Consider the following 18630-nt stretch of genomic DNA (forward strand, 5'->3'; position numbering starts at 1 on the left):
GAGTCCTCTTGGATTCCACTAAGATTTTTCTAGATTCTTCATCTTCCCCAAATGAAGATTTTCTCTCCTTCCTTCCTTCCTGAATTTCCTTAAGCTTGTTCTCCACCTACAGGCCACCATTTCCCAAGCCCTTTCTACTGTAGCTTCCCCTCACTAGGGTGCACGTCCACCTCGGAGGAATTGTGAAGTTAGTGCTCCTATAGCTGGTGCTGATAATATTTATAGACCGTGCCATTTCTTGAAATGCGACCTGTTGGAGTTACATTTCGGTAATTCCTCTCAGAGGAAGTTGGGCAACACCAAGAGCTATCCAAAGCTCAAATATGAAGGCAAATGTTGAGTAATTGAGGCGTACTAATGAAAAAACTAGTCGACATTGGAGCTTCTTGCTATGGCGACTTGACGCGACATTTCGCCCAAGCTTGGTACTGGGTCTTCTCTAGTCCTATATCTTTCATTGCGCAACAAAAGCTCTCAAAGAGCTGCTCTCATCTGGTTGAATTTCATCCTCCAAGTTTACATGTACTCTGCAAGCATTTCTAGTGTATTTTTTGGAGTTTTTTATGCTACACTAAATGCTTGAGGAGTAAATTACTCAGCTCACAGATTATTCTTCCAAAAATTAGTTCAAAGTAAGTCATTTCAGTTCAGAGAATGTTAGTTTAGTTGGTGCTAATCTCTTGACAAACATGCCAACCTCAAGTTCTCAAAGCTCTTCCAACATCAAGAAGACTACAAAGACAAAGTACAAGGTGAAGAAGACTCTAGTTAAGAGGTTGTGGGAGAAGCCAACTGGTTATAATTATGCCAAACAATTAGGTTTTTCAGAATTGTTATCTTGCAATTTGCATCTATATGGTGAAGGTGATTTTTTTGTTCAAAAAAATTGACCTTTTGTAAAGGGATTAGACACTGCCATTAATTTGGTAAGACCTTCCTAAATGGCTTCCAAATTGAAAATAGATAAGTTTGAAGGAGAGGGGTTCCACACTTGGCAAACAAAACTGAAGCTTATTCTCATGAAAAAGGAAATATGGAAGGTAGCAAATGGCAAAGAAACTAAACCTACAACTAGAGAAGGAGAAGCTTCATGGCTTCCAAAAGATGAAAAAGCTCTTGCTATAATTGCTCTTGGTTTGAGTGATTCCTTTATTCATCACATTAATAGATGTGAGACTACTCATGCTACATGGACTCATCTTGAGCATGTGTTTGGAGCACATGGAAGATGCTCTAAGTATAGCTTCCAGAGAATGTTAAAACTCAAGCTCTCACTGGTTACCCAAGTCAAATCTGACAAGGGTAAGGATCCATATGTTTTCTGAGTTATCTGTGTATGAGGTCAATAATGGTTCTCTGCCATGGATAGTCCATCCTTAAATGATTGTTAGTCTTTCGAGATTTTTTCCTTGTTACATACATAATCTGTGTCCATCTCCGAGTTGTAAACCAAGAATCCTATGAGTGAGTCATAGGTTGGGGCCATGAGTGTTGCCACATGATAGTGGGCAAGCCATGGAGCATCCCATGTACTACTGCTAAGGGATGAGGTCATCAATTTGTGAGGGGGAATGAAGGGGCAAATTGATGTGTGTGTGTGTGTGCCTATGGGATTGGAGTCCTATGCAAGAAGTGTGTGAGTGTAGGTGTGCTAGAAGGTTCTAGTTAGGTGTGTCAGGTTGGTTTGATGAGTGAGTGATCATAGGAGGTGAATGATTGAGATAATCAGGGAGATAATTGTGGATCTGGGATCTACCTACATGGAGGCAATTGCCTATATATGTAACCACTCTATGAATAAACAACTACATTTTGTGTCTCATTGTTCCTACATGGACTTACAAAAGACACGTATTATGGTACAATATATAAGTAGAATGCATTTTATAGTTGGATTGAGATTGTAGCCTATGAGAGAAGTTTCCTATTTTAAGTAACAAACCCAACAAAATTTCATTCTTATTTCTATAGCTCCGCTTGGAATTATCTTACGAACTCATGCTTGAAATTCAACATCTCCACCCTACTTTGAAACCTTACATTTAATTAGCACTGCCTCCTTATTATAGGTAGTGCTATATAGTGAATAGTTGTTAACTTCTTTTGTGAATTTCCATGTGTCATTTTTTAAAAAATTTAAAGGAAAAAAATCTAACTTGTGATTTTGCTTTCAATACGATTTCATAAAGACTCTAACTTGTGCTTTTTGCTTTCCATACAATTTCATAAAACAACATTGCATTTTACTTTTTGCTCTACTTTATTCTATGTAAGGTTGCTTCTCCCATCCCTTTACGTACAATTTGATTATAGACAATATTATTGAAGCTTAAAAGAAGATTCTTTTTTATTATTGGTGATATCTCGATCGGCCTACCTACAACTTGGCATTGCAATATGTAAACAAGCTTCTTATGCTAAGATGCACTTCCATTCTAAGATATGATTCTTGGATGTTTAGCTTAATTTTGGATTTAATACTTGTATTTTATTCTTGCTTGCTTTTATACCTTCTTGGTTCTCCCAAACCTTTCATTAGAGCTACTATTTTTGTGTTGCTTTGAATGTTAGTGCCTCCATTTCTAGTTTGTGTATAGTTCTTCACAGCACTACATTTTATTTCTTCAAGATTAGGAGAAGGAGATTTGTTGTTTGTTGATCCCCCTTAAGAATCGTGCATGATTTCAAAGAATTTTAAGTCCCACAAATAAAGTACCCATAGATAGTTTGTAAGCAATGCGCTAACTATTGAAATTGGAGACACTCAATTGCTTGAAGAGAAAATGGCATCCTGGATGTCAGATTGGGAAACTAGTTTGTGAGTTTGACCTCACCATGGACTTGCATTATAGTAATAAATCCAGTCTTCTTGATAGAGAATAGGAGAAATCTTAGTCAACAATTGGCATTGTGAACTCTTCGTGGGATCGAGTTAGGCTCTCCCTGACAATTTTCCATAAGGGGAGATACTTTTCACAGCTTTGGATCAAATTCTAATATCATTAAGTTGGAGTGACTTTAGTACACACTTGTTTGAAAAGGGAGATTGCATAGAAAAAACCATGTGAGAGATGAAAGAAGAACGAGACAAGAAAGACAAGATCATGAAAGCCACAAATGAATAAATTGCTGTATTGCTCAAGATGATTCCTTAAGCAAGATAGTGATGGTTACAAGTTGATACCTTAGGCCTGATTCACATGGTAGGAGTGTGAATGTATTATGTGTAATCTTAGACGTTTTCCAACACTCCCCTGTAAGACTAAAAGTCTAACTAATCAATAAAATGTGGTTTACAATCACTTGTTTTATGTGCAATGAGTTGCATGTGTCTGTGTGTTTTCTTATTTATCCAAGATCAAACACTACATGCATCACATAATATATATACATGATTTCATTTTTACATGGGGAGCAGGTCTCTCTTGAATTATTGGTTTAAAGACCTCATCTTTTGCCTTTTGTTCATAGCATATCCTCTAAAATCCAGTCCCTCTCTCACTTGCGAGGGAGATATGCTGCACTACAAGCTCATGAGAAGATGTCTATTGTTCTAGATTGAAAGATGGAACATCTACAAAGAAGGCACAAAGGACTTCAAAAGCGTGATTGCAAGATTGGTCAACTTTATGGGCTACACCTGTATATGCATGAAATATATGGAGCATAATGCACAAGTAGAAGGAAAGACAATGTCATTTGAAACTACTTGGGGCATCACAAAGTTTTGGCAATTGACAAAGAAGCGATTAGAACTATTACATGCTATGCCATTCACAAGTAGAGACCACTGAAGAATAGTTGCTACATGGACATATCGCTTTGCATTTGAAAAGAGAACCATTGACCAGTAACGTTGCTAGAGATTGGAGTGCTGATAGGCCATTATTGGGAAATATCTAGCGTTGGAAGGAGGGATAACGTCTTGGGACATGTCAAATGGAGGGCCACAAACCTTGACGGAAGGAGGACACCTAGAAGCTGTTATCAGACCATCATAAACATCAATAGCTAGGCCATTAGATGAATTATAGATGAGGATAGCTATGATGGAAGGCTTCTTGATGAGATTATCCATGTTCACAAGAACCAGATACTAGACCAAAGTTTGCATGTAATAATGACCTGCAAGAAATTCATCATCAAAGCCATTGGTAGGGTGGGTGATACTAGCACAGATAATGGCAGTGAAGCTCTTATGAGATTTGTTGCTAGAGTTGATAGAGTCAGTGATGAGACAGAGCTAAGGAGTGGATGATTGATGGAGGTCTGGATGAAACGTTGATCAGCAATGGATTGAGATTGTAATAATTCTTGCAAGAACATTAGAATAATGTTCCAGGTCGTCCCAAATAATCTCATTCCATCATGCCAGAGCATTCTTTGCAAAGAATTGTCCTCTTGCAATGGGATCCCAATGCAATGGGAAAAATGGTAGTAGAATCATTCTCCACAACCTCCAAAAAGATGTGGGAAATGGTAATAGTACCATTCTCCCCCTGCAATAGGAAGAATGGCACTACTATCATTCTCTAGAACCTCACTAGTGCCATTCCCTTGAAAAGGACCTAGAATAAACCTTAATAGTGAGAGAATAATACCCATAATAAGAATTGAGCCCTATAATTATTTATAATAAACATCAGGCAATGAAACATATTTTATAATAGGTTTTGGAAAATGACACGTGCCATTCTCCCTTTGCAATGGGAAGAACGACACTAGCACCACTCCCTAGAATCTCACTAGTTCCATTCCCTAGAATAAGACCTAAAATAAAATTTGATAGTTTCTGAATAATATCTATCATTAAATTTGAGCCTAGAGTGCTTATAAGAAACATCTTGGAATGAAACATTTGCATAGGGCTCAAATTGTATTTTTTTTCTTGCCTTATTCCAAGCAATCAAGACCAAGTTGTCCTCCATGTCAAGCCTTATTCTTGCCTTATTCTATGCAATTAGGGAACCCAAATAATCTCATCCCATCATGTCAAAGCATTCTTTGAAAGGTATCCATTTGCAATGGGCAGAAGAAATGGGTAGAATGGCACTGGTTCTCCCAATGCAATGGAAAAATGGTAGTAGTATCATTGTCCACAACCTTCTATAAGGATATGGGGAAGGACAATAGTGCCATTCTATTAACTGCCATGGTTAACAATGACATATTTTGCAAGCTAGCATGGAGAAAAGGGAGAGGATGCAAGGAAGATAGTAGAAACCTTCCGTAGAGCCATAGGGGCCCAAGTGACTTGTAAAAATGAGGAAGAAAGAGGGTGGTAAGAAAGAATAGGGCTGCCCCTCCCTTCAAAAGGTGGATTATATAAATAGCCAAAGGTTGGAATTTGGTCTTCATTGTTGTATGCACACATTTGGAATACAAGCTCTCTTTTTCTCTGCCATGAGTTGCTGTCTTGAGTTCTCTTGTTTTCTATCATAGTGCCCTTGTGATTGTTTCCACTCCCTCTCCCCCTTCTTCACTCTCCTCTTGCCTTCCCCATCCCGATCCCCCTCCCTTATCCCTTATCCCTTCTCCCCTCCCCTATTCTTCTCGTGGAGTCACAATGCAACAACCTGGAAGCTGCTTGCAGGACACAAGTGGATGACAACCCATGCATTGAAAAATTGGTCAACTTCCCCATGACACGTGAGTCACGGCTAGGACTACACATTTTTGGTGCTGTTGGTGGGGATTACGGCGGTGGTACGCTTTTGCATTGTAATTTGTTTTGTTCCATTAAACTACCCATTGCTCAACCTCTCTAGCTTAACTAGGAGTGTTGAAGTCATTGTATAGGAAGTGGTTTGGGAGAGAAAAGTGTTGAAGTCAATGTATAGGAAGTGGTTTGGGAGAGAAAAGTAAGAGTGTCATTTTTGAGTAAATGGATCTTGTTTAGTGTGGTTTTTAGTTGTTAATTCATAGAAGTGTTAGTTGAGGTGATTGCCAACATTGGGATTGAAATTAAGTGGAGGAAAATGGGTATCGAGGTAACATGGGACCTCCAGAATGAATTCCAATGTTTTACAAAATATAGCAGTTAGGCGAAGGAAGCGATCAATGTTACTACGTATTATTTGCTCATGCTACTGAAGTGCTCAGATCATTATGCCTTGGATATTCCATTCTACAATAGATTATGGTTTGATCATTGGCAAATTAAGGGTTTGATCTTCATCCAAAGTGTGTATGTTGGCTTCCCATTTTTTACATCGTGGAACTACATAGAACTTGGGATGGGTTCTGAGACATGGAGGTGCACATAGGTACTCCTTCAAGAAGATTACATCAAAGAGCTTGGGACGGCACCAATCAAGTTGTGGATCTAACTTGCTTGTCCAACCTTCACTAATTTGACATTGATAAAGGTTGGTAGGAAAGTTGTCCAGGGTCCATCCACCTTGAGTTTTCATATCAAGATATTTGCTCCAAAATTCCTTGATGGGGTTATTGGGAAGTGGTATCTCATCAAAATCATACCCATCATTGGAACTTGGCATGGGATTATCTAGATGCTGATATTCAAAATCAAATACTGTGTCATTTTTTGCTAATGGAAGCACAAGTAGTGTCGAAGGTGATGACAAGGCAAGGAGAGAATCTGGGGACATGGGGAGAAATATGAAAGAGTGTTAGTTATGGAAGGGGGAGCAGAGGGAAGGGGGGGAAGAACTGGGCAAATGGATTGAGCAGCTTGGTAATCCTTAAGGGTAGGACTAGCAAGGGATGGGAAGAAGCTAGGTGTGAGGGGCTCGTAAGTTTGTGACTGTTGGGGTAGTTGAAAATGGCAAGAGGCATGAGCAAAGAGACGATGGAATGAATAGATGTTAGGATGGAACTAGGGGAAGGTTAAGAGGGTGGTAGCAACAAGGGTAAGTGAGGTTATGAGGTTGGCAGAGAGTGGTTAGATATGGGAAGTTGGATGTGAGATAGGCCCTATCTTGTTCCGACACTTCTTTTTGCTAGTGTGATGGGATCATCAGCTGCATGGGTGGGATGTCGATTATGTCATGCCTTGCAAAAAATAGTGATGGCCTTTGTAGCAATGGCAACAAACTAGCAATAATCCTGAGGGGAGGACTACCCATGAGGCATACATATGCAATGAAAGCATCCATCCTGAGTGCTATAAACCCGACATGTGTAGACAGGCAGAATATATTTTTCTCATCTTCGGACAAGTCTTGGAAAATTATGCACAAAGTTTTGGTCCCTATGGAATGTTCCCATTTGATTGTTGGATGAGCAGATATGATCCTCATTTGGAGTTCTTCCATTGGATAAGCACGCATGCATTGAGGTGATCTTCCACTTGTAGAGCAACCACAAGCTCTTGGTACACCACCGTTGTACATTGTAGTGGGGCTTCATTGGTGTTGTCTTCCAATGCCTCATTGTTGTGCACTAGCAATTGGATTTCAAGCTTGGAGATGATTATCTTTTGAGAGTGCATCTCATTCATTTTTTCTTTGTATTGCTGGTAGATGGTTGTATATGCCTCCTTAAGCTTTCTCATTTGCAAGGTAACCTTTGCCTGTTGAGAAATGTCTTTAGTGGTATTGGACCATTGGTCCAAGACGTGCTCTTCAAGCTTGTCTTTGCAATCCTGGAGATCTTCTTCTTTGTGAATTAGAGTGAGTCGAGCTTGTGCCACTACCTCCATCTACTGAGCATGTGCGGATGTCAAGGAGTTATAGTAGGTCTGTAGGATTGTTGTTGCTTGTACTGCTGCTGTCAGATGTGTTTGACTTTGGTGGAGGTTGGAGGTCACATCCCTCACTGACTTCTCTTGAGCTTGGAGAGCTTGGTTCATGCACACTTCTTCTACCTCCTTCTCATCTATCTGTGCTTGAAGTGCCTTGACCTCTATGGCGATTGCTTGGAATTAGTCTTCGATTTCTGTTGCAATCTGTCTGTCCAATTCTCTTGCATATTCTTCCTTGGCCAAGCTAGTGAATAGTTCTGACATTTGGATCGTTTGGCTAGGTTGATGTTAGAGAATGACAGACGGTGATGAGGACTGGTGATACTGCTAATACAAGTGGTGCCCATGTAGCCATCTTGATGATTCTGTAGTACTTGGGGGAGGTTGTTCCAATGGTATTTCAGACCCTTGTGTACAATAGTCATACTGTTGATCTGGCACTAGCTCCCCTTGTGGCTCATCAATTGGCATGGCGTGGATGGGTGGTTCTAGTGATGATGTAGCCTCAGGCTCTGGTGCCGATCTTTCCTCAGGCTTTAGTGCCAATCTTGCCTTAGGCTCTGGTTGCTGCTATTGTTGGAGATATATTAGTTGCAGTTGTGCACCGAGTTGTAGCATCTCGTGGGGCAATTCCTCAATCCCGACCTCCAAAATAGGTATTTCTTCTAAGGCATCTGCACTTATCAATGTGATAGTAGGAGAAGTTGGTGACGGCTCCCATACTAGTGAGAAGGGTATTTCCAACTTCTCAATTAGTTCTAGTGACTGGGGTAGAGTCATTTCTCTTTCTTGTAGCTCTATTTTGATGATTATAGCCAATAAGTGTGGACTTTTACATTTTTGGCCTGATGAACCATCTAGTTTCTTTGTAAAGAAGATGACTAAGTGCTAGATCCAGTCTTGCTTTAGCTTCCTACTCAGGAAAACAAATGTGCGGAGTGGAAGGAATCGATTCTTGCTACACTTAACCCCTAGGATTGTGGATAGGAATTGTGCTGCTTCCTTGAGGCAATGATTAAGGATTGTGCGAAGTAATATGCCATCCCTATGGAATAGTGTGCCCTTAGAGAGGAGAGACTGTACTTCAAGAAACATTACATCGGCAAGCCATGTAGGGTATTTGGCACCGTGTGTTGGTAGTGAGAATGCCCTTTGAATGACTATACTATCGAGGATAATGTTTAGTGGGCTCTGATGTACAATGATTGTACCGTACTTGCCAACCTTTGCATTGTTGGAGTGGTAAGAATGGAGAAAGTCCCTAATGTATGTGGTCATTATAGGACTATCCTCCAAGGATTTTAGGCTCTTATGCAAACTGCCTAGACCCCTTTGCTCTAAATAAGATGTTGCTTCCTAGGAAAGAGCATAAGTTGATGTAGGTGGCCAAACAACTTCTAGTGACTGGGCCCCGTCAATGGTTGTGTAGGCCAATGCTTTAGACCACAAAGGCCTGTGGTCGTGGTGGTTGAGACGATGTAGATGGCTGCAAACTCTGGAGGGGGTCTCGTGGTTAAGGCGGTGGGCTCTTTCTGCGCATCCTCTTTAGTGGCGGCATCTTTTCTGAACCTGCATCCATGTGCATGTGGTGTACCATGGATCATTAGATTGGTTGGCATGCAGGTATGACCTTTTTGTGTGTTTGTGAGAGATCTTATTTTTATACATGCTTTGAGAATGTGGAATGAAAGTGTGTGGCACAATTATTCATGCAATCATCTATGTGTCTAAGCAAAAGCGTGTGAGTGCATGTGACCTAGTAGCTAGGTAGGGACTAACTATATGCTTTTTGTTGTTGTTGGGATTTCATAGGGCAGCTAGGACTCCGGCATCACTTTTGAGCCCTAGGTTTGTGATACAATCTAATCCTAACTAAGGAAGACTTGGTTTCCCAAATCTTTGTTTTTGTCAGGGATGGCTTGCATGTTGAAGTAGTAGCGCTTCAGTCGGCTCCCATTTATTGTTGTGTTGAATTGGACTCCATCCAATGTTTATAGTAGCACAGCTCCAATGGGATTCATCTTTCTTACTCGGTAGGGTCCTTGATCTAGATAGTTTAGTTTCCCCTTGTGTACTTTGGCATTGTATAACAGGATCAAGTTACCTTCCTTGATGTTTTTAGCTTTAGGATTTCTGTCAAACCATGCCTTTCTTCTGCGTTTTTCTATTGTCATGGCATGGTAGGTGGCTAGTCTTGTTTTTGTATGCTTCTCCAACTAATAGAGTCTTTCTTTCAAGGATTCATGGTCTCCCATGCGTTCCTGTACTACTATGCGTAGGCTTGGTATTACAAATTCTAGTGGGACCACAGCTTCAAGGCCATAAGTCTTTCTTTCAAGGATTCATGATCTCCCATGTGTTCCTATACTGCTATGCGTAGGCTTGGTATTACAAATTCTAGTGGGACCACAGCTTCACGGCTGTACACCAATTTAAAAAGTGTGTTCCCTGTACTGACCTTGAGTGGTTTGGTATGCCCATAAGGCTGCATTTAGTTTCTCAGCCCAATCAGAATGTTGTGGTTTTACTACCTTGGTGAGGATAATGCATATTATTTTGTTGGTGGATTCGTCTTGTCCATTCCCTTAGGGGTAGTAGGGTGTGCTTTTTCTATGGATTACCATAAACCCAAACAAGAGTTCTTGGATTACCTCATTGACAAAATGTGTGCCTCTATCTGACACAATTTCAATGGGGTATCCGAATCGGGTGATCACATTTTTGTATAAGAATCTTACTGTGCTTCTGGCATCTGCCTTTCTAACTACTTTAGCTTTAGCCCATTTTGTAAAGTAATCAGTGGCGACAATGATGTAGCATGCCTGTGTTCCTTTTGCTACTGGATGGATGGGACCCACATAGTCAATCCCCCATTTTTCAAATGGTTTTTGTGCAACAGCTGTTGTTAGGGAATTGAAGTCTTTGTGTTGTGGTTTAGTAGTCCGTTGGCATACATCACAGCCTTTTACATATTCATAGGCATCTTCTTATAGTGTTGGCCACTAATAGCCTATGAGGAGAACTTTTCTTGCTATGGCTTCCCCTTGGAAGTGTCCTCCTGCAATGCCTTCATGGACTTCACTCAGGATTGGCATGATCTCATGAGGCATTACACTTCTTCTTAATACCTGGTCCTTGCCCATCTTGTACAGTTGTCCTACAATGAGTTGATAGGGTGTAGCCTTTAGAATTAGTCTTTTAGCATTTACTGCTTTCATTTTAGGGGGTGGTCTTCCGGTCATTAAGTACCCAATGATATCTCCACACCACTCTGGAACAGCATCTATTTGAAATAGTGTCGCATCTAGTAAGTCGTCTTCTACTCTAATGGCTTCTTCTGCCGACTTGACATGAGACATGTGATCAGCAATGTAGTGTTGGGCACCTTTGCAGACCACTATTTTGAAGTTGAATTCTTGAAGCAAGAGGAGCCATCTGGTTATTCTTCCTATTCTACATAGATGGTTCACAAGATAAAGCAATGCTTGATGGTCGGTGTAGAAGACAAAATCATTTGCTAGTAGATAGTTCCAAAATTTCTCAACACTATACACCATTGCTAGGGCTTCTCTTTCTGTGGTGGTATGGTTGATCTCTGCATCATTGAGTTGTCGACTAGCGAAGTAGAATAGGTAGTTTTTCCTATGTTCACCAGGTTGATAAAGCACACTCCCAATTGCATACTTGGATCCATTAGTATGAACATGAAAATAAATATACCAATTGGGAGATATAAGGATGGGTGTTGTGATTAGGTGCCACTTTAAAAGCTCAAAGGCTTGGTCACACTCTTCTGTCCATAAGAATTCCACTAATAATTTATAAAGTGGTCTAGCTATCATTTCATACCACAATATAAATCTTCTATAATAGCCAGCATGTCCCATAAAGACTTGTACACCTTTGGAAGGAGGAGGCAATTCAATGATGATTTTGATTTTGTCCATGTCAGTTGCAATCCCATGTTGAGAAACGATGTGTCCCAAAACAACTCTGTGGGTGACCATGAACTGGCATTTTGTTGGATTTAGGGAGATGCCATACTCCCTGCATTTGATTAGTACTACTTCAAGACATTTGAAGTGGTCTTTTTTGTTTGAATGGATGCACAAATCATCCAAGAACACCTGTAAAAACTTATTTAGAAATGACTTGAAAGCTATGAACATGACTCGCTAGAATATGGCTGAGGCATTACAAAGGCTGAATGGCATGACTCTATATGCAAAAATACCCATTCTATAGCAAATGATGTTTTTGATTGGTCTTTAGGAGCAATTTGCACTTGGTTATAGCCATTGAAGCCATCCAAGAAGCCATATATTTCGAAACCAATCACCTTTTCCAACATTGTTTCAGTTAAGGGTAGGGGATAGTGATCCCTAATTGTGGTGGCATTCACATTCTTTAAGTTTACACATATTCTGAGCTTCTTGTTGCACTTAGGTACAATGACAATGGGTGAAACCCAATCAGTGTGCTCTATCTTATAGATGAATCTAGCATCTAAGAGTTTTTCCAGCTCGTCATAACCATGGTGCCATACTTAGGATTTGTGTGATAAGGTCCACATACCTTAGGGTGAGCACCTTCCCTTATAGGTATCGTGTGTACTGCCACTTTTGGTGAATTTCCTTTCATCTCTTTGTATGACCATGCTACGTAGTCACGGTATTCCATTAGGAGTGCTTTGAGTTTGGTTTCATCTTCTTGTCGAAGCTGTTTCCCAATGAAAACCAGTTTTTCTTCCTCCCCTTCAAGGGCAAGGTTTATTGTGCATGTTTTTGTCAGTCCCTCATAGATTGGAGTTTCTCCAATGCTATCGGTTTCTTAAACTTCAGATTCTCTTAGTGGTCTTGGCATTGCTATTGGGACACTGCCACTTGTGTAATTCTTGACGTATTCTGGCACTTCTCAAAGATCAGCCTTTGATGGTGTTGAACTAGCCTAACATGTGCCATGTGTACTGGGTGGCATAGTTTCATTTACCAATTTGTTAGGCTCTTTTTGACTTTCTTTTTCTAAAGTCTCTTGATTGAGCTTCATCCACACATGTGGCTTATATTTTTGAAACTTCTTATGTTGGGAACTGTGGGGTAACTTTTCCACTGGTAAGGTGTTTCCAAGTAAGGGTTCATTTGCTGTGCATACACCTTCTAGTCCCTCAGGGGACCATTCAAGAGGCAGTGGTTCTAATTTTGAGGGGGCTAGTTTTGCAAGATACAACTCGATGATCCTTGTTTGGACTCATTCGAATTCGTTGAAGTGTTCAGCCTTGGCTTTTCTACGATTTCCTCCTTGCACTTTCTTGCGAGATCTTCTGCTGTTATTCAACTTTGGAGGTTCAATTTTTGGAAGCTCGACTACCATTAGGGCATGTAGGATGGCTGTGTCATTGTCATAGACTTGATCTTCAATTTTAGCATTCTCAGCCTCAGTTTCAAGGTCCCAAGGAAAATCGGAGTCATCATTGGTATGGGTACCTTCTTTAGGTTCATTATCCCATTTGAGGTCAGCCATAAAGAATGGCACCTCTAGATTGATTGGTTCTTCATGTGTGATTGGAGGATCTACCTATAGCACCTTAGCATCTATCTGTGAGAAGATGGGATCTAATGAATGGCAGTTGTCAATGCTTGCCAATGTTTGTATCTAGTTATTGACATTACTTTGTGAATCGCCCGCTATGGCATGCTGTTGTAGGGGAGATGATTTGCTTGAGATTGTCATTGGAGATGTGTCATCCAATGCTCTAGGAACAATTGGTTTGATAGCTCTTGTCCCCACATACACCCTAACTGTGGTGTCACGATTCTAGATTGTTAGTCTATCAGTTCCCCAGTCATGGAGGACTAATGCTTCCCATAACCAAGGATGTCTCAGTAAGATTTGATAGGATTTTTTGGGGAGATCCAAGATTGTGAATTGAAGGTAAAAGCAGACTCCTATGACCTTTGTGGACACGCCATTCACTATTCCCAAGGGTTTAGCCTGTGAATCATCAGCAAGGCATATGTTAAAATTAGCCTTTTGCATTGGTGGGAGACCCCATATTTCATAGAGCTCCTTTGATAGGACATTTACACCTGCTCCACCATCCACTATGGCTTGGACTTCATTATATGCCTTGTGGATCAAAGGCACAGTAATGTTGCATGTGTCATCTCTCTCACCCATCCACACGGGGATATCTTCGATGTCATTAGGTGGAGAGGGATTTGCGAGTTCAATCCATCCTTTAAAACTCTCCCACAGATTGGGACAATTTTGTAGGAGGATTTCGATGGGAATTGACACTGGGTGGCGCAGGGGAGGCAGGGCACGGGGCGGGCGTTGCACGCGAGCATCGCCTTACCAGTGGGCATCACTACGGGCGCCGCTGCCCTTAGCAGCAACAACAAGGGTTTAAGCCCTTTCTAATAGGTTAGTTATTAGGTAGTTTAGGGTGAGGAGCGGCCGGTGAGGGGGGGTAGAGAGAGAGAGAGAGAGAGAGAGAGAGAGAGAGAGAGAGAGAGAGAGAGAGAGAGAGGGAGGGAGGGAGGGAGGGAGGGGGAGGGAAAGAGAGAGAGAGAGGGAGTGGAGAGAGAGAGAGAGAGAGAGAGAGAGAGAGAGAGAGGGGGGGGAAGAGAGAGAAAGAGAGAGAGAGAGAGGAGAGGGAGGGGGGGAGAGAGAGAGAGAGAGAGAGAGAGAGAGAGAGAAGAGGGAGGGTAGTAGAGAGAAAGGGAGAAAAGAGAGAGAAAGAGGAGGGGGGGAAGAGGGTGGTGGGGGGCGGGGTGGAGGAGATGGAAGGGGGGTGTTGGGAGGGTGGAGGGGGTGGTGGAGATGGAGGGGGGGGAGGTGGAGATGGAGGAGGGGGGGGGAAGGGAGTGCTGGTGGAGGGGGAGATGGAGGAAGGGGGGGGGGGGAGAATGGAGGGAAGGGGGGGGGGAGTGGAGGGGATGGTGGTCGAGGGGGGAATGGTGGAGGGGAAGGGGGAAAAAGAAAAAAGAAAAAAACTTAACGGACAAAAAACTTTGACAAAAATCCAAAGGGAGGAAGAGATGGTTACCTGAACGCTCTCCAAGTCTTTCTTGATGTAACGAGATTGTTGAGGACCAATGGACAGTGGGTGGATGGCTAGGTTATTGTTGCGAGATGGGCTCAAAGTAACTTACCATGTGAGGATGGGAGTAGGGTGGTGGTCGATGGAGAGGGAGGAGTGTCTAACATAGTGCTTGGAATGGGGAAGAGGATGGAGGCAAGATGTGAAAGAAAAAGTATGAGAGGGATAGGTGCTTTTTTATAGGGAAGGAGGGGGTGCTATGGATTTAGTCAAACACATGTGCACCTTTGAATTTGTCCAAGTTTGACTAGGGAGGTGGTTTCAATTTTTCTTTTGGGTTATGGCATTTAGAACCTTTAATCATTGATTCCCCTTAACTTTTGGTGGTTGTGTGAGAATGTGCTTCCATAAAAAGGAGAAATGTTCATAATTTCAAGCTCTACACTCTGACAACCATCACATGGTCTAATTTATTCCTTAAGGTGCTGTTTTTCTAGAAAGCATGCATTTTCCTAAACCAGTAACGAAGAGTTTCAACTAGGAATTATTTTTTGTATTTTTTACTTGAGTTGGAAAAATTTTAGCTCTCTTAGCTCTTGAGTGATATGTTCGTGAAAGTTCGAAGTAGTTTGTTTTTTACACATATCTGTGTATGTTTACTCTTTACTTGAGACGCTAGTCTCCCTGACAGTGGTGCCAAATGTTGGCTCTTTCCCACGACTTCTATAGGAAGAGCAGGGTTTTCTCAGTATGTAGGGTTTCGAGGCTTTTTGTCACCTACAAATATATCAAGGTTGTAGTTTGTAGTATGCATGTAGCTTAGGACCTCGAGTCATATTCTGGTGAGAGACGTAGGTTTAAGTGTGGTAAGCAAACATAGCACATGCATGTGTAAAAGGAACGTGTATCATCATGGTTGAGGTAATGAAGGCTTTTGCTTTCATTGGGGGTTGCAGGGTTTAGGAGGAGTTTGAGGGTTAGAAGGAGGTTCCAGAGTTTAGAAGGCAGTTTCAAGGGTTAGAAGGAGATTCCAAGGTTTAGAGAGAGGTTCCAGAGTTAAGAAGAGGTTCCTGAGTTAGAAGGAGGTTCCAAGGTTTAGAAGAAGGTTCAAGGTTTAGAGAGAGGTTCCAGAGTTTAGAAGGAGGTTCCAAAGTTTAGAAGAGGCTCAAGGTTTAGAAGGAGGTTCCAGAGTTTAGAAGAGATTCCAAGGTTCAGGGTAGAGTACATGGTGGAGAACTCGTCTCTCTCGTAGATCATGGAGGTTAAGGGTTGAGGAACTAAGGGTTTAGGGGGAGCATAGGAGTGGGAGAGGAAGAAGGTGTAAGAGCATGGGGGAAAGAAGAGAAAGGCGGGAGGAGGAGGGAGGAGGAGAAGGGAGGAGGAGGGAGGAGGCAAAGGGAGGAGAAGGGAGGAGGAGGAGGGAGGAGGAGAAGGGAGGAAGGAGGAGGAGGACGAAGGAGGAGAGGGAGAGGTTGGGTTGCAAGGTTGGAGGAGAGGGGAGGAGGAGTTGCAAGGTTAGGACATGCTTTTGGATGTGGAGTGCAAGGAAGCATGGACACTTGAGAGAATTGCTTAGAATACCAAAGTAGAACTCAACACAATGCCCCAAAGAGTCTAGGCTTCATTCCATTATGGGGTATTTATACAAGTTGGAGAGCTTCTCTCTCTGCATGTAGGAATTGTAAGGCATTCTCTCTCTACATGTAGGACTTGCATATACAAGTTGCATGTAGGAGTTGCATGTAGAACTTGTATGTAGAACATGCATGTAGGAATCACATGTAGGACTTGCATGTAGGAGTTGCAAGTAGAACTCGCATGTAGGAGTTGCATGTAGGAGTTGCAAGTAGAAGTCGCATGTAGGAGTTGCATGTAGAACTCGCATGTAGGAGTTGCATGTAGAACTCGCATGTAGAACCTGCATGTTGGATTTCTAAGAGGGATTATTTCTAGCCTTATGCAAGTACAAGTGGAGCTTTGCTGCTACTCTACATACACATTTTGTTCTACCTAAGTCCATGTTGACACAGAGACAATAGCTCATCATGCAGTGCTTTCGATTGTAACTATGTTATTGATGATGCTGTGAAGATGATGGTTTGTATGTTTGTGGACAATGATACCAAAAAACCTCCTATTGGTATGCAATCTGCAACAACAACTGCTGGCAAGGATCTATCTGGTAAGAAGCATGGTGTAAGGTTGAACATCTCAAGTTTGTTAATAGACCTCTAATTCAACATACCTGTGTTTTGAGTACATCTGTGATATTATCTCACTTGTGTGTTAGCATATTTGTGAAAATATCTATTAGCATGTCAGTTAGTGAAAGTGTATTGTTAGTAGGTGTGCTATTAGCACACCTACCATTATAGCATTTTGTGCTATAATTAGCACATCTGTCTGTTAGCATACATTGAACCATATCCTTTAGCACATATTGTTAGCATACGTGGTACCGTATACATTAGCACATCAGTTTGTTAGCATACGCGGAACTAGATTGCTATTAGCACAACTTATGTTAGCACATTTGTCTGTTAGCATACGTGGAACCATATCTATTAGCACATATTGTTAGCATATGTGGTACCATATGTTGAGAGTTCACGCTCAACATCATGTGATCATGTGTGCATAGCACCATCACGTGATCATATGTGCATAGCACTAACCTTATAGAGTGCTATAGTTTGTATATATTCTATTTTTTCAACTAATTCTAGTGTACAGTTAGTCATTTGTGGTGTGCTCTCTAGCTGTGCCCTCTCTCCTCATCTCCACTCTTCTCCTCTCCCCTCTTCATATTTTGTCATGGTATCAGAGCTCCCTTGTCTTCCGTTGAGACATTGCGATTCTTGAGAGTGTGAGAGAGATTGTGAGATTGAGAGTTCTCTTGAGTGATTGTGAGATCCTTCCCTTCACTTCCGTTGAGAGAAAATTCCGTCCATTTGGTGAGATATTTCCGTTCATCTCCTTCAAGAGTTTGTGAGAGATTTGATTCTTCTTCTTAAGAGAAATAGAGAGAAAGTTTCCATCTACTATTCTTGAGGTGTGAGAAAGAGATAGATTTCTGTTTGAGAGAGAACGAGAGAGATTTATTTCCTTGAGAGTCTTTGAGAGAGAGATTTGTGAGAGTCTCTCGACTTGCGTCTACTCTAGCGCTTCCTCTCCAACAAGAGTGCTTCCTCTCCTTCGAATGTTGCTTCACGGGATGCTCTAGTCAACACGGCTCATCTTCTAAGGCACCTACGCGACCTACAGCAGCTCTTAGTTTTCGGTGTATCGTGGCTCCTTCAACCCATAGCTCCAACTCCAACCTTCGCTTCTCCAGCGTAGTCAACAACAAGGACAGCAGCGACCTCCTTCAGTGAATCTACTACTCATAGGCGACTCCGTGACCACAGTGCAACATCTACAGCCAGCTTCCCCAAAAGCTCTGCACTGTACCAACACAATGCTTCACCAACTAGCCCACGGGCTGCTCTACCAGCCAACGTCAATTATCCTCAACGAGTCGCAAGAACTTCTCTTGCGTTGGTAACTCCCTGCACCAGCGAGCAGTCGATGGACATCTCCAAGCTTCTAAACCTTCTCCAAACGGGCTCCCGGCTCCTGCCAGTCCACTGAAAACCGCCCGCCTAGCTTTAGCTCCAAATCGCAACTCGATCACCGGGCTTTACTTTGGTGACTCCCTCGCCTACCTCCTCGACAACGCCAGCCCCGTCAGTGCCCATTGTAGCAGGATTTCGATGGTGGACAAAATGGGATCTCTGAATCAATAAGAAATCTAAAGGTTGAATGGGACGCGCAGTGAGCTTGACGACAACACGGCCGGGAGTGGCGCTGGGCGGCGCAGCAACTCTAGCATCTCTATGGGTTC

The sequence above is a fragment of the Dipteris shenzhenensis genome, chromosome 10 (genome assembly GCF_047967505.1).
Source record: "Dipteris shenzhenensis isolate YYH24624 ecotype China chromosome 10, Dip_SZ_1.0, whole genome shotgun sequence".
Taxonomy (NCBI): domain Eukaryota; kingdom Viridiplantae; phylum Streptophyta; class Polypodiopsida; order Gleicheniales; family Dipteridaceae; genus Dipteris; species Dipteris shenzhenensis.